Source organism: Pteropus alecto, unplaced genomic scaffold (assembly GCF_000325575.1).
Source record: "Pteropus alecto unplaced genomic scaffold, ASM32557v1 scaffold110, whole genome shotgun sequence".
Lineage (NCBI taxonomy): Eukaryota > Metazoa > Chordata > Mammalia > Chiroptera > Pteropodidae > Pteropus > Pteropus alecto.
The window spans coordinates 5,711,038-5,728,469 of NW_006431920.1; positions in this window are offsets into that span (position 1 = coordinate 5,711,038).

Consider the following 17,432-nt stretch of genomic DNA (forward strand, 5'->3'; position numbering starts at 1 on the left):
TTTTCATAGCACAGCTGATTCTTGGCCACAAAAATACCTGGATGCAGGAAAGAGGAGCTATGACATACGGCAAATCACCCAGACAATAGTAAATCGGTGCGACCACTTGATGACCCAGATACACAGTTCACAGCCTTATCTACAAATAATTAAAGTTCTTCGTGATTTAATTTGTCTTTTATCGTACCATCCTTCTGTTATAGATTTTACATTTATTATAAGAGCCCTGAAATTCTGTTATTTTTCTCCTTTACAAATGAGGAAATCCAGTCTCATCGATATTTAAGACTTCCCATAACATTAGTTACATGATTACTATCACAAGATTAAAAATTATTTTTACATTGACCTGACACAAAGTCTACCGTATTTTTATTTTATCGCAAAATACTTTGTTTCCAAATATAGAAAATATACATGATCAATAATTCAGAAAAGCTTCTATTTTCCTGGGCTACTGCTAGCCTTAAAGTAGATGTCACTGGCCTTTTATCTTCCTCCATGGAAGCCTTATTTGTTATTTCTCAGTCTTTTTTTTTTTTTTTTTTACATGTCTGTGAATTATTTTCTTACAATCATAGGTTGACAGTTCAGTGATTTTTCTAGCAGTACTCAACAATGAAGTGTCAGTACAATCAAGCATTATTTAAATTCCTGGGGGGAAAAAAACCCATAAAATTCAAATTCTTCTTTACCACTCAGGCTAATAATAACTCAACCTTCAATCCAATCTCAGACATCAGAGATCAAAAGTTTTCTTTTTAAAGGGACAGCCTTAAAGAGACAAGTCACAGAGAGAAAAAGAAAAATGAGTACAGACGTTTATACGAAGGCTGTTTGTCTCATATATTACTATTCAAATCAGCACAATATTAAAGAGTGAGGCTGTCATGTATTCAGGACCATGGTAGACACTGAGCAAACAAAGACTAGCAAGCACTAACACTGACCCATGAGAAGTTATAATCTCACAGGACTAACAAAATAAATATCATAGCAGTCAGACTCAGGTGGAGCTATATGAGAAGGGGTACAAAAATTAAATTTCACCAAGATAGTAAAAATGTGTAGAGATTTGTAATTTTTTTTTTTTAATTCTTGTTGCTCTCTTTTCTTCTAAAGAAAAAATGGTAGGGAAGGTAGGATATTGTGACTAAAGGTTAAATCAATCGTCAATGGCCAATGTTTCAATCAATCACGCCTATGTAATAAAACCTCCATCAAAACCCAGTTGCTTCTAGGTTGGTGAATACTTGGAGGTGGTGGGGGGAGCAGCCCACGGAAGAGGGCAGGGAGCTCTGCACTCCTTCTCCGTGCCTTGCCCGATGCATCTCTTCCAACTGGCTGTTCCTGAGTCATGCCTTTTATAATAGGCTGGTAATCTAGTAAGTAAAATGTTCCTCTGTGTTCTGTGAGCTGCTCTAGAGAATGAATCAAACCCGAGGAGGGGGTCATGGGAATGAAACAGAACCGGAAATCTCCAAAAATGAATCTCAAAATGACCTAGGGGCCAAACTGTCCAAAACCTATTTTTTGGTGAAGAGAAAACCATCAGGAGTTTGCTTGTAAATATTCTCAATTAATCTCCACTTAATGTCTATATAATATATACTACACACTTTTTAAAAAACTATTTACTCTTTCCATTCTTTCATCTTTCACTTTTTGAAAATCATTAATGTATCACTTGTGTTTATTAAGAAAAGCCCTTTTATTTGTTTGCTTCAAATTTAAATCTAAATTCATCTTGGTTTATCTCATGGTGCCAGTGAAATCCTTAGATATTCTCTAGTCTCAGGCTGTATTTTAACACATATTAAATAATAAGTATAAGAGAATGAGCAAATATCTATAAAACATGTATTATGTGAAAACACATATCAATAGTTTATCTTTTGATGTGAGCCCATAATCACTATTTAGTAAATGATTGGACAGATTAGTTCAGCATTTTTCCTAATCTTTGAGAAAAACTTCTCTTAACAAGAAAAGATATTTATAAACTGATGTGACCAATTAAACTTTGCCACATGAAAAATATATCCTCATTTCTGTTCAAGAAAGGAACACCTCAACTCCTTGAATTGATTTACAAAAGGAACTTCCCTTATCTCTAAGTCCAGCTTCTACAAACGAGGTACAAAAGTATGAAAGAAGGTGAGAATATGAGTTAAATTTTCTTGTCATCAAGATTGGTAGATTTTCTTTATTGTCAACTGATTCAATAATGCAGACATAGCACAATATAAGAAGGTTCTTTTAAGAAGTATAATCAACTGTGTGTTTGCATATGAACTTTACAGCTGACTACCCTCTATAGTCCATACAATTTCAGATCTTCAGTTTCATTCAAATTTCCTATGGAGTGTTTAAGTGATGGATGTGTCTGGGACATTTCAACCAATCTTCCAAGCTCCATCTGCCAGGCCATCTGGATTTTGCATCCACAGAGAACTACTTGGTGAATGATTACAGACTATGACTTAAAAAAAAAGAAAGAAAGAAAGAAAGAAAGAAAGAAAGAGAGAGAGAGAGAGAGAGAGAGAGAGAAAAGAGAAAAAGAAAGAGAGAGAGAAAAGAGAAAAAGAAAGAAAAAGAAAATAGTAGCTTGTAACATAAACACATGTGGAACTAAAATCATTTTTGTTCAGTGTACTATAAAAGTAAAAAGTTGCCAAGTAGAGAAGAGAAATGCATTTTTTTGTTTGTTTGATTTTTTTTTTCCCCATCAGTCACATGTATTACGATAAGTGTCTGACCTTTTTCCATAAGATGTTTAAATGGCAGCTATTATGGCTACAGTATACTGTTTGATCGAAAGCTCTAGAGGACAATAGTTTGTTTGGCAAAGGTCATGTTCCTTATATACTTGTGAATGTGTTCAAAAGGCTTACCAACTAAATATACAAGATTTTCACTGAGAATAAATTATTTAACAGCTTTCAAATTAAACGGAAGCCAAGAAATCTATAGGGAATATTTTAAAAGAACTAAAAATCTCTCTCATAGGTTATGAAAAATATTCTTCTAAAACAAGTCAACTTCAGTTAATAGGAAACATTGGGGCTTGTTTTAAGTGATTTTTAAAAACTATTTATGTAGAAAGAAGACACTGATTAAATCTTACATCGTAAAAATGTGGAAGTATTTGAAAATAGAATGTATCTACTTGTGGCAGAAAATAGGAAAGAAGAAGAGCTAGGGTCTTTTTACCATGTTTTTAATAGCACTTGTAGTTTGTTACCATTAGAATAATAAAATCTAGAATAAACTGTGTAAGTAACACTAACAAATTGGTCTTTCTAAAAATTAGTTTTGTTTTGTTCTATTTTGTCAGGTGTACGAGGTATAACATTCATACATTAAAATTCTTTCTTCTGAAGTATACACTTTGGAAAGTTTTGACAAATATATACAGCCATATATATGTCATTTTCATCAACGTATGAAGTTCCCTTCTGCTCCTTTGTAGTCAATTCTATGTCATAACACCAGCCATATGACTTTATGTTCTCTATAGTTTTGCCTTTTCTAGAATGTCATATAAATGAAAACATTCAATGTGTAACTCTTTTGTGCCTTGCCTCTTTAATTATCATAACACTTTTGCAATTCATCCGTGCTGTTGTCTGTATCAGCAGTTTGTCCCATTTTGTTGCTGAGTTTTATTCTCCAAATTAGATGCATCACAAATTGCGATCCATTCATCACTGATGGACCTTGGGATAGTATCTAGTTTAGGATGATTAGTTGTCATAAACATTTGCATACAAGTCTTTAGTCATAATTACCAAGGAGTAAAATTGTTGCTCATATGGTAAGTGCTCATTTAGTATTACAAGAAACTACCAAATTATTTCCCAATGTGGCTGTACCATTTGTATTTTTACCTGCAAGTCATCAAAGTTTTAGTCAGTCTCACATTCTCATTAGCACTTGGTAGTCTCACAAATTTTGAATTATAACCATTCTACCAAATGTGTAATACCAATCAAAATCTCAGGCTTTTATGTTTTAGTAATTGGCAAGTTTATTCCAAATTTGATAGAAATGCAAACACTAGAATTGCCAAAAAATTTTTTAAAAGAAGAACAAAATTGGAGGATTCATATTTCCTGATTTCAAGATTGCAGAAATCAAGTTTATGGTTTTGACATAAGGACAACTATATAAATTAATGGAACATAATAGAGAGTCAAGAAACAAACCTACTAAGGTATGTTCAATTGATTTTTGATGAAGATGCCAAGAAAATTCAATGAAGAAAGGATAATCTTTTCATCATATGGTTCAAAAATAATATTTTTATGATATAAAACCTTTATCTCAAACCATATTAATTAAGTCAATATGAGTCATAGATATAAACGTAAGAACTAAAATTATAAAAAAATTATAAAAATATATAACTATAAAACCTTTGTGCCCTTGAATTTGGCAAAGACTTATATGGGACACAAAAAGCGTGAAACATAAAAGAAATAGAGATATCTTGAATCTCATTAACAATTAAAATTTTCTGCCCTTCAAAAGATAGTTAAGAAAATGTGAAGACAGGAACAGACTGGAAGAAAATATTTTCAAAACACATATGTGATAAGAACTTGATTCCAGAATATATAAGAAACTCATAACTCAAAAATAAAACACATAAATTAATAAAATATTGGCAATAGATTCACAGAGACTATTTAGCAAATAAAAATAAATGGATTGCAAATAACTATATGAAAAGATGTTCAATGGAAATGCAGATTGAAACTATGAAAAGATACCATTACGAAATATTCCTAAAATATATTTTCCTAGAGAATAAAGTAAAAGATACAGGGGAGAATTTAGATAAGGGTATGATTTTTAGTATGCTATAAATAAAACATACATTAGGAAACAATTTTGAAAAAAGACAGATGTTGTCATTAATACATCACGTAATTGCCTGTAAACACAACTAAGTCTCAGACTATTTTTAAAATGAATTTTAAAAGGATACTTTGATATTTTCTATTTCTTATTTTTTTCTTTAACAAATTTTAAACTAGAGTTAGTATCTGTAGTTCAAAAAGATAAATTCTAGATTCGGTTTCAAATTCCATGCTTAATTTTTATAGTGGTAATATATCCATTATTATTATTTAAAATAAACAACATTTTTATTTTACAACTTATGTAAGAGAAACAGAATTAATAGTCATGATGATGTAAAGTAGAGCATAAGGAATATAGTCAATAATATTTTAATAGCTATGTGTGGTGTCAGATGAGTACTAGACGTATTGGGGATCGCTCTGTAAGTTCTATAAATGTCTAACCACTATGTCGTACACCTGAATATTCAATGTCAACTATAATTTAAAAATAAAAATAAAAAGGAAATTGAGTGAAAATAAAGTAAAAATTATAAAGAATAAGTTAAATATCATCTAACAAAGAAAAATGTTTTATTGGCAGTTTTAGTTTAAATTTTTTAATAATAAAGTTAAATATATTTTTATGATGTACTTATATACTTTTCTATAAAATGTCCATCTTTTTTCTATTGTAAGTTTGGAAAATATTTTTGCCAGGATTTTCTTTGCCACAATTCCCTTTGACAGATCATTCTAAAGCTGGAGTCCTTATGTTCTCCATTATAGAACAATAAATCTTCCTCATAATTTTAATCAGTCTAGAGCTTTGGCTGCATGATGCCAAAACATCTGGCAGAAAAGGAAAAACTAAAAGCAAGCTTGATATGTTGTTTAAGTCTTTTTGAATACAGATAGTTGAATTGAGAGCTTTCAATGTAGTGTTTAAATTTGTTGAAGGTGAATTTACATCAAATAAATTTTGTTCTTTTTAATTCAATATTTGATGAATTTAATCAAATAAATTTTGTTCTTTTTAATTCAATATTCAATAAACATTTTACAGATACATATACAATTGCTTCATATTGCTTATGCTATGTATAAAGTTTAGCATTCAAATTTACAGGAGACATTAAAATGTTTTTAAAGTTGTAATCTTTGTAACCAAAAATATAGTTCAGGTATGTTATATGTGGTTAGAAAGATTTAGACTGGATTAGAAAGATATGGCTGGATTTTATAGATCTAGAAGATTCCTATTCTATTAATTATATTAAATCACAAATTTTACTTTTATAATTTCATTCCTTCCTCAGTGGAGTAACAAGGGCTGGATTTTCCCTTCTGTCCTTGAAACAATCACATATTGTTTGATTATATTCCATGAAATTGTCCAGAATAGGCAAATCTATAGAGATAGTATATTAATTATTGCCAGTAGCTGGGGGTATGGGAGAATTAGTAGTGATGTTAATTGATACAGGTTTTCTTTAAGAGGTGATAAAATATGTTTTAATTAGATAGTGGTGATAATTATGCAACTGTAAATAATTAAAAACTAATGGATTATACACTTTAAAAGGTGAATTTTATGTACATGAATAATATCTCAATAAAACTTACAAAATACATGAAAAACTGAGAAATGAAGAAAGAAACACATAAATTAAAAATTTTGCTCAGGATTTCAATATCTACCACTAAGTAATAGAACAAATAGATGAAAAATAAGGATATAGTAGAATTAAATTATCAATAACTTGATCTAATTAACATATGAAACGCTCTACAATTAAATAAATACGTTATTTTCAAGAGTAAGTGGTACATTTGCCAAAATAGACTGTATTCTGAGCCGTAAAGTAAATAAAAAATTTTAGTAGGGTTGAAATCATGCAAAATATGTTGTATGACCACAAAAAAATTTAAAGTACAAATTAATTTTATAAAAAATATACAGAAACCAAATAACATAGTTCTTATGAATTCAAAATATATGGAAACTAAATAATATATTCCTCATGAGCTCAAGGATCAAAAAAGAAATAAAAGTAGAAATTAGAAATTATTTTGAATTGAAAATAAAATTAAAAACATAGTATATCAACTTAGCTCCAAATGTGTATATAAGAACAATCTCAAATAATGAACTCAGTTTTCACTGCTCATAGGGATGAGAATTATACCTGTGCTAAGGATGTTAAAGCAGAAACACTAGCTTAACTGAACACTGAAATAACTAGATTTCAGGGGAAATCATCAAAGTGCTGAATTAACCTACTCAAGAAGCTTCCTTCCTCCACAGCCATTACTATAAGAGAAAATAATTTTGATATCAAGGAGCTGCCTTGGGGTTTTTAAACACATTAAATATAAATATCAAATGCCACTATCAAAATGGCTAATACAGTTTGAAAATTCTCCTATCACTAAATACTAGCTTTGACTGAAGTTTTACATTATATCTGGCATCATTGTAATGCTTTCTCAAGCATGTCTTCTTACAAGGAAGCAGCCGTACCTCAGCTTTGTGATGCATTAACGTATACCCAAGTGTGTATTCTTCACAGATTAGACGAGAAAGAAGAAACACACAATAACCAATTATATGATGGCATATTTCTTGACTCCTATGATTTTTTTCCTTCTTTTCTCGCTTAATGCCTTTTCTCCTCATATACATGCAAAGGTATATAACTTCTCTTTTTGTAGCTGTGGCATGGTATAGGGGTACAAGTATAGGGTTGGATAGACCCATGGTGTCCTCACAGAATTAAAACTCTTTTTTTTATCTAAACAAGCTCTTTTCTTGAAGACGGTTTTTAAGGTGATTTATTTGTTTGCCCTGGCTTCATCTCTGGCCTGACGGAATCTCTTTTGTCATCTATCAGCCTTAGCCAATGTTTTTCTTAGCCCCAATATTGGGGGGTGGGTGGGGGTGTGTGTGTGTGTGTGTGTGTGTGTGTGTGTGTGTGTGTGTGTGTACAAGCTGACCTAAGGTTGGGAAGCAGGAAGATGTTTTTCTTTACTCCTTGTCATTTTCTATTCAACTCTACCTGATCCCTTAGTGAAAAAGAAACATATTACGTGAGCCAAATGCAGATCTGTGGAATTATTTGATATTTACAAATAAGCAGATCATATCATGAGAAAGAAATCAAAGAACTCCAAACTCATAGGAAGCCAATGGCCTATTCAATTATGATAATTGGAAGTGGGTGATAGGAAGTGGGTGAAATTTCATCATTGAAGCTATTGCAAGTTCGATGTGTCAATTTTTAAAGCTCACACCAAAAATTAATGGAAATTTTGTAAACATGCTTGTTAGCAATTTCTAATGTATTAAAAATGAGCAGTCAGGAGAAAAATCATTTGGAGAGGAATCTAATAATTGTCAGCAGAGACAATTAAAACTCATTTGTGACATCGTCCATAATGACTACCCCATCATGCTTCCTGATAAATTAGTTTGGTTTTAGCTATTATGTTAGCAACATGGAATAACTTCTCTTAAAGAGAGTATGAACTATTAATACAGAACCCCAGGAACTGAAAAATACAGATTAGTTTCTAGTAATGTGCAATCTCTGTTGTATTTTTGCTAAAGTAGATTTACAGGCAACCCAATCCAACAGCTCTCAAGACTGGCCATGGCATTGGGGTGAATCATTGTGTGTAGGTTGTGTACAGAGCAAACCAATCAAATAGAGTTTTGTTTTCTTTTTTTTTTTCCCCCTAAAATAACATCTGAAAATTTGACTGAGATTAGACTTATCAGCCTGGCTGGAGCAGAATTTTTAGCTGCTCTCCCCTCTGGCTGCTTCAACTGAAACAAACCTCGGACTTCCTGGGAGTTTATATTCAGTTTGCAAAATACAACACCGAAATAAAAAATAATTGATGCCATAAGGAAAAATAAAAATTACTTAGTAAAATAATCATTAAAATATCCTTAATGAAATGTAATTGTCATCAATATCCTGAATCATTTTATCTGTTCCCTCTTAGCTATAATTACTTATCAAACAATTATCGGTAAGATATAGAAACAGAGTTAATTAACCAGTATTGAAGTGATTTAAATCCAGTGCATCTCTACTCATTGAGAATAACTGGGAAGATGACTAAAATGTGAACAAAAGCTAAATGCTGGGTAAAATGCTTTCGCAAGATGCCCAGGTGAAGTGTCCTTATTTACCACTTTCAGAGAAGATAAAACTCAGATCAAATCTAGTTGGGATTTTCTCTGTGCAACGTCTCCACACTCATATACATTATTTTCTGTAGAATTCCTAAAATCCTAAATTGAAATATAATTATCCTCTTGTCCCCAACTATGTGCAAACACGACTGATTTACATGAAATTTGTGCAGATGTGACAGAATTACATGGAATAAAAGGTGGACTACACTGTCTCCAAATTCACTGATATGGATCACGCAATGTATATACATTATTAAAACAAGCACTGCATTACAGAAACGAACTAGAGTTTCAACATACTTGCCTAGCTTCTTCTGGCCTTTCCAACTCCCATATCCAGAGGCAAGATCCAAGACTCATGTTCTAAAAGGGATGTACACATGCTTCTGATAAGGCAGCTCATCTGGAAAGTCTTATAGGCAAACACCCACCAAACACCTGCCTTAGAAACGCCCACCAAATTTCCCTGCCACAAGATCAAAATTCCTTGTAGTTAACCAATTTTGTCTACCTCTCTAGTATCCATTCCTACTTTTCCCCCATAACTGCTTCTAGTTTCTAATGTTCTTTTCACGTTGTCTAAGGAGGGCTCCCTTAGCCCCAGGGTGGGATACAAGTGTGATCAGAGGAAATCAGTAGTTTCTATCTCTGTAACAGCTAGACACCCAATAGAAACAGATGGCACACTCCAGTCAGGACAAAATGAAGAGGGCTTATTAACAAACAGACTGGTTACAAAGGGCACATAGGGTATAAAGGAACCATAAGGGATAATGTGGAAATCCAAGTTCATTGTAGTTTCGACCACCCATAGACACAAAGTATTTGAAGAGGAAGAATTAGCAGAAACCTGAAAGCAGAGAGAATTATATAGAGCAAGGACCTGTGGGTTTTTGGTGAAGCCCAAAATGACCTCACAGGGGAAGCAAAGTGTAATTACTCTGACCCATTCTGCTCCATGTCTGTGATTTCCTGCAGGGACACCCTGTTGGCTGAGCTCAAACTAACATGGAAGTGATGGGAGCCTAGTGATGTAATTCATACAGATTAGCCTCCTGCAGCTGAGAGAGGGGATCTAGAAAGAACAATAGAGATCTAGAGGGAATAAGAGGAGATCTAGAGAGCCAAGACATGATATCCAATACAATCTTCCTAGCCACAGTGGTTGGAAAGAAGAGTAGGAATCTATGACTCAACCAGACACTGTGATGTAGTGAGCACAAAGCTGTGGGCCCACCACGCGGACTCAGAGAATGAAGCCAGTCCACAGGAGGCCAAGCCCAGCAATGGATCCAGTTGTGTGAGTCTTAATTACATCACATCTAAGGACAGATCTTTCTACTTAAAAATTACGTTTTTATTCCTTAAGCCAATTTGAATGTTTGTTGTTGTTACTCTCAGCTGAAAGAGCCTTAACTGATATACTTTTGTACGTCAGTGAGAGCCAGACACAACTCTGAGACTACTGAAGGCCACTTTTTATCACATTTTGTCACCCAGCCCTGCTCCAAACGTGACCATCTCCCCAGAGGCCCACCTCCCAGAAGCTACCCTTCAAGTCTGAATCTCCTTTCAAAGTCAAATTTGCGCATGTTTTAACAAAAACAATTCCTTTTAAAAAATATCTTTGTTAAGATTTTATGGGATACCTTTTTTGTAAGCCAGGTGTACTTGTTGTCAGTATTCCCTAAACCCTCAAAAATGATGGCTGACCAAAAACCAACAGCACTAGCCCACATTTTTTCTTCACCACAGTGTGGCTACACACTGATTTACAGTTGTGAGATGTATCACAAGGAATGCGTTCTAAATAACAAGAGCACCAAATATTTGTGATTTCGTTTTCTGAGAAGAGGTTCGATATTATCTCTGGGGTAATGTCACTCTTACTCACTTGTACTTCAATATGTCTTGTACATTGGGAGAGGAAAGAGATGGAGTCAGAGCTAGATGCCCTCTTGGCTCATCTTCTTTATGGTCCTATCCAGTTAGAAGTCTCTATTGACATATCATTCATGATTGTGGTGAATCAAAATGATTCCAATGCTTGATATTCTTTGGGGGGAGAAATGAGAGTTTGCTCAAAATCTTGGGACATCCACATATATCGGTCTGGGTCCCCCAAGAAGCAGATGCTGAGGCAAAATTGGATGTGCTGGAGACTTATTATTAGACATGTATAAGTGTATAAGTAACACACTGATGAGTAACAAATTACCACCACATCTTACAGCTTTAAACAAACAAGTATTTATTATATCAAATATTTTCTGAAGGTCAGGAATCTAAAAGTGTTGAAACCTGACTGGGGTTAGAAATGTGAACACAAGCTCACTCATATGGTTGTTTGCAATCTTAATATCTTACTAAATATTGCTAAGAAGCTTTATTTCTTCATTATGTAGCCCTTTCCATAGGTTGTTCATAGCATGGCATTTGTTTTCCTCAGAGATAGAGTCAGGGAAATATTACAAGATTAATAAGAGAGTGCACCCAAAACAGAAGTCACACTCTTTTATAACTTAATCTTGGAGGTTTCTACATAAAGACTTGGATACCAGGAGGTGGGAGATCATTGAGGGCCACCATTTTGGATCCTGGCTATCGTCATATGAGAAGGAAAAGGGGGTAGGAATCAAAAGCAGGTATGAAGGGTCTTCGGCTCATGCTGCAGATCTGACACCCATGGAAGGTTCCAAAGAAGAATGAAGAGGGCAGAGTCTTAAAATGCAGTGAAATACTGAGGAGATTTTAGCCAGGTTGATAGGGAGCACCCAAAGCAAAGCTGCCTCTTGGAAGAATCTCACATTGAGGAGGATGACTAGATTTCAGTACCCACTGTGCTCAGTCACTTCACTGGGGGGAAGTGTGACTTGGCATAAATGTTGTAGTGAATCTAAAGATGTGAGCACTGGAAGCTGTCTATCTGTGATGTTCCTGACCACAGATTCCCTTGAAGGGGGTAGCAGAGTTCACATGGTCCCCCTGCCATAAGATGATGTCTTACAGTTGGGCAAATTCATTATATGTGTTTCTGTAAGCCAAAGGGGAACCACTGCCAATGAACACCCAGACCCTGACAATTTTGCCAAAATCAAAAGCCTTCAGAGTCCAGTCGAGAAAGCAAGATGAGTGAATGAGCCAATTGAGTCGACTCGAAGAAACTAGAGAATGCATGCCCATCAGAATGGGTAGCCCATACACATCAGCTCCGTCTGAAAGTATCTGAGTGGAAATGCCAGCCTTCCAAGTCTCAGATCTTTTAATTTTTTCAAGAGAAGTTAGAAATCTAAAATTTTTCAATGAACACATTAATTTTGAATGTTACTAACAAATTTAATTAAAAAAAAAAACCACTGGACAAATAAATGTATAAAGGCCGTAAGTAAGTAGGTGGCTACCATTTTGTAATATCTTACTTACAGTAATACAAAGTAATACACTACAAAATAAAACAAAAGGAATTTCTTGTCATTCAGACTTACAAGCTCACCTAAAGAAAAACTACAACTAGATTCATTTGACATCAATTATTTTCCTTTAACATTATGGCATTCTGGCCCATAACCAATGTCTTCCTATGTAAGATCTGTATTTTTTCCCTCTTATAAAAACCATTTGCAGGTTCATAGCATAATTTAAAAAAAAGAATTTAAAGTGTGTAATTTTACTAATATTTTACTCTTTCTAAAGTATTCTGCTTCTTTAGATCTATTGAGTTTTAACTTGATATTTTTAAAAGCCACTTCTACTTCCTTTAAGTTTCTTAAAAATTAGATCTGTATTACTAGTTATTTTGAAGTGAGAGATTTAAATATTTTAATAATGACCAATGATAAGCACTTAATTACATGTATATTCATAATAAAATGTATTTCTTGATTGGTGACTGATTTTCAGTGTTAAAAATTAAAGAAACTGCAACTTTTTACATCTCTGTATTTTATAAAGAAACTTACAAATCTCTCTTCCCCAAAATTTTCAGTCTTACTTAATCTATATTTAATAAACATGATCCAGTCCTATGGTTCAAAGGAAGTATAAAGATCCCACTGGGATTACCTCCATGCAGAGTTTTCTCTGAGCTCTAATTTACTTTCTTTGAAGTGGAACTTAATTCCATACATAAACAACTTGCATCCCTAACACAGATATTAACAAAAAGCAATATACATCTTACTCATTCAAAGTAGCTAAGTTTTCCTTACCATTATTCATAAAAGCACAATAAAAGTACATTTTTCATAGATTTGGTTTCTAAAGATTCAAAATTATTCTACATTATAGTTTTTCATATCATACACATAAGCTAAGTAGAGCTTCCAAATTTTGATGTTTTATTATATATTATTATTTCTAGAAGCACAATATCATTATAAAATTCATCAAAAATGTTCATGGCAACAGACACAGTTTTTCAAAATTTTATTTTTATATTAAAGCCTGAATTTTATCACTAGCACTGTGTTGTTAATTGTTTTGCTTATGGAGAGAGTTTATTTTGTTTACTTCAGAGAAAATATCTACCAAATATTCAAGTCTGAATACACACACTTTGTCTGCTGGTCATTCTTTCAAGCAAAAGTGATGTTGCATGAAAAAATATCGAATTGGGCTGATGACTTAATTGCACAAGTGCTTTTCCTTGAGACAAACATCATACTTTTGATGTGTAGCAGAAATACTTCATGCCTATTTCCTATTTTGTCACACAAAACATTAAAAAGATTATAATTAATTAATGGTGAAGTTTTAATAAAATTTATATAAGGACATTCCTAAATGAGACTGCCTACCTTACTAGTATCTTGCTTTGTGCTAAATTGCCAGAAGTTTTTCTCACCATTGAATTTGTAACATCTACAAATGTCAGCACTGTGATAAAGGCAAATAATATCTTACTATTATTATGAAAACAATAGTTTTTACTTCATGGATCTACAAAAGTTTCAAAGGCCCCGGGCTTCACAGACTACCTTTTATATTGTTAATTTGATAAGAATGACATGAGCCTATTAAATTTATCTGAAGGGCAGTACATTATTTCATCCTAATTTTTGTTAATCTCCATTAAAAATATATCCTGGATTTTAAGATACATTATACAATTTAAACTCTATAAAATAGACTTTATTATAGTCTTCATTAGTTACTACAATGTAGTAACATTGTGTGACATCTATACTTAGTATAGGTACCATTTATATAAAAGTTGATTCCACCCTACTAGGAACTCAGTGATATCGTTAAAAGTAAACACAACAGTTAACACAAAGTCATACCTGATCATTCAGAAGAAATTCTTGGAGCTGCCCAATGAAGCATCATTCTAAAGCCGGCAGAGTGAATTGTGTGTAACTAAGACTATTGGCTTAAGACTCATATATATGCGATTTTTCCATGGTAATGTAGAAATCATTTCATTTTGTTGCAAATAGCAAAATTAAAGATTCGCTTAAGAAATCTTTAGAATCAGTTACAATTAAATATGCCTTCTGAAATCTTCAAGGATAATAGCAGACATAATATAGCATAAAAATAAAAAATGGAGCCAAGTGACCTGGAATCAAACCCTCCTTATGAGAGTTAGGGCATCTATGAAATAGGGATAGGATTAATATTTTCTCATGTTATTAGTAGTGACTACTGCAATTAATGATATAGTATTTGAACGACAAAATGATTGATACTTGGAAAGTTCTCAGAACAGTGCTTTAAATAAGTACGGTTGGCTCTCCAACAGACAGGGTTTAGGGGCATTGACTCCTGCACAGTGGAAAATTTGCATATAACTTTTTACTCCCCCAAAACTTCAGTCCTCCCTTGGTGTTTGAGAGGGATTGGTTCCAGGATCCCTGCAGATACCAAAATCCATGGATGCTCAAGGCTTTTACATAAAATTACATCAAGTCAGCCCTCTGAATCTGCAGATTCCCAGTCGAGGATCAAAATAATTGTTTCCAATCCATAGTTGGTTGAATCCTCAGATGCGAAACCTGGGGATATGGAGGGGTGACTGTATATTAATTGAAAAAAAAATCTATATAAGTGGACTCATGCAGTTCAAACCCATGTTGTTCAAAGATCAACTGTAATAAATATTATTATTTCATTTGTCAGGAAAAATTGTGAAAGACTTTGAAATGGGCAAAAAGAAAATATTAGGTTTCCTATCCAGTCCACCCCTTTGGATGACCTCAGCCTCTCACAGTCTTGGAGCTATTTTATAACTTTAGAAATCATAGAAAACTAACAGTAATGCAAAGGATTTTTGTGAGATGGAAAACGATGAATTGTTGTACATGGATATCGACTGATATTACAGTTTTGCGTAAATTCGTTACAGCATTCCTGACTGCCTATGGATGTATGCATTCTTTGAAGTTTCCTTTGAGCAGATCTTTCTGGTCCTCTCATTAATTAATGAATTATAAATTCTTCGATGAGCTTTCATTTTATATTTGTATGAGCATCATGATTAGCATTTTTAAAAATTATTTTTAATGCATTATTATTGCAGAGAAATATGATGTTAACTAAAGGGGAAAGCACACTATGAGGAGAATTAATGTAATTTTGGAATGATTCAGGACCAGGTGGCACAGCTTATTGGAGAGAGCATTGGAACCCGCAAAGAGCATCACGTTTAACCACACTGAGTTATTAAATAGAAGACAATTGGGTTAGACTTTTCACTGTGAAAAAAGGTAGATAAGGGAATACAATATTTTTTAAGTTGTTTTGTAATCAACGGTATTTAAATATTTTATTTTAGGCTTAGTTATCCAGAATATTTACTTAAATAGAATATCTCATTTTTTGACAAAACAGAGTGTATAAAATGTGATCTGCAAAAATCTAAATGCTTTTCTTTCTTGCTCTGTCACTGTAAATTAAGTTGATTCCCTGGGAGTTCTGTCCAAGGTTATAATTTTGGAACTGGAAGCAGTAAATCGTCAATTGTTTCCATCCCACTCCTTTTCCACAGGCGGCCTAAAATCTCACTTAACTGCCATATTGAATTTCTGATTCGTTATGTAATGGCATCTCATTTTAGCATTTTAAAAAATGACATTTATTTCCTATATATTTTATAACTGAATTTTTAAGAATGTTTAAATATATCTGCTTTTAAGAGAGCGCTTCATTTTTTCTTTTAATATGGCTCTATATTTTAAAACACTAATACAATAAAACCAGGGAGTTAGAGCTCAGTAATTTGGATGTCTTAATAATTTAGGTAGGGAGAGACTAAATTGGCATTTGCTTTTATGTATCTATTCATATCAGGAAGTGATTTAGTGTGAAATAGTTCCAAATATCTGTTTTATTTATTAAAGAGAATAAAATATTTCAAGGGCTTTATGCATCCATTCCTACTTAGTTCTTGTGATAATAACAGATAATTATTATTTACCAATATAAGATATCTACTTTTAAGTTAAGACAGTCTGAGGTGCTGGTATACACAAAATATAGATCAATGTTTTTTGTAAAAATATTCCATATTTCAAAGTAATCTTCTTGATACATAAGCAAAACTCTTGAGTGTTTCTTTGCACATATAGAATATGAAATGTTTTTACCCTAAAATATCCAAATGCCATTTTATTTGCGCAAATTTATTAAACACATCAAATTGCTTGTTTTATAGCAAGGACTCAATAACTGACTTTTTTTTCCTGCCATTGTTTTAATCCAAGAAACGATTGAACTATACAACCCTCGTCATTTGGAAAGTGAAGCCTTACACATCAACAGGGCAGATGAGGTCTGCAAAGCAACATGGGAAGTTTCACTGATACATTTCTCCCGCTATCACAGAACAGGAAAGCTTTCATATGGATTTGTACCCTCATGCCAAGTTTCCGAAATGCAATTATGTAAGTAGAAGTAAAACTAAAACCTTCTGGAAAACTAGTGTTTAACCAGCATAAAATTCAGTATTTCCCAAATGATCAGTAATTGCATGCAGTACTTCTGAAAAGTAGATTAACCTCCTGCATTCTGGTGTGAGTGTTCTCAAATCATCTCTAATCTTGGTCCACTTGTCCTGGTCAAAAGACTCGACAGATCAATCAAACTCAACCACTCCTACTTGCTAACTGCCAATAAAAGAGAGCAGAGAGAGTCATACAGAGAATAAGAGAAAGAAATTCCTGTTTATGATGAGACACTAATGAGATAATGTGGACTTTTCATTGAATTATAAAATCAGCCCCCAAACAAAAGCTTGGTTTATCACTCTCTAATCATAAATTATGCAAGCTTGCTGCCAGTGGAGCATTCTTAACCATGTGGGAAACACACACTGGCAAGAGTGATCTATTTGGAGAAATACTGAACGAGACAGCCTTGGACACTAGAGGTCTTGAATC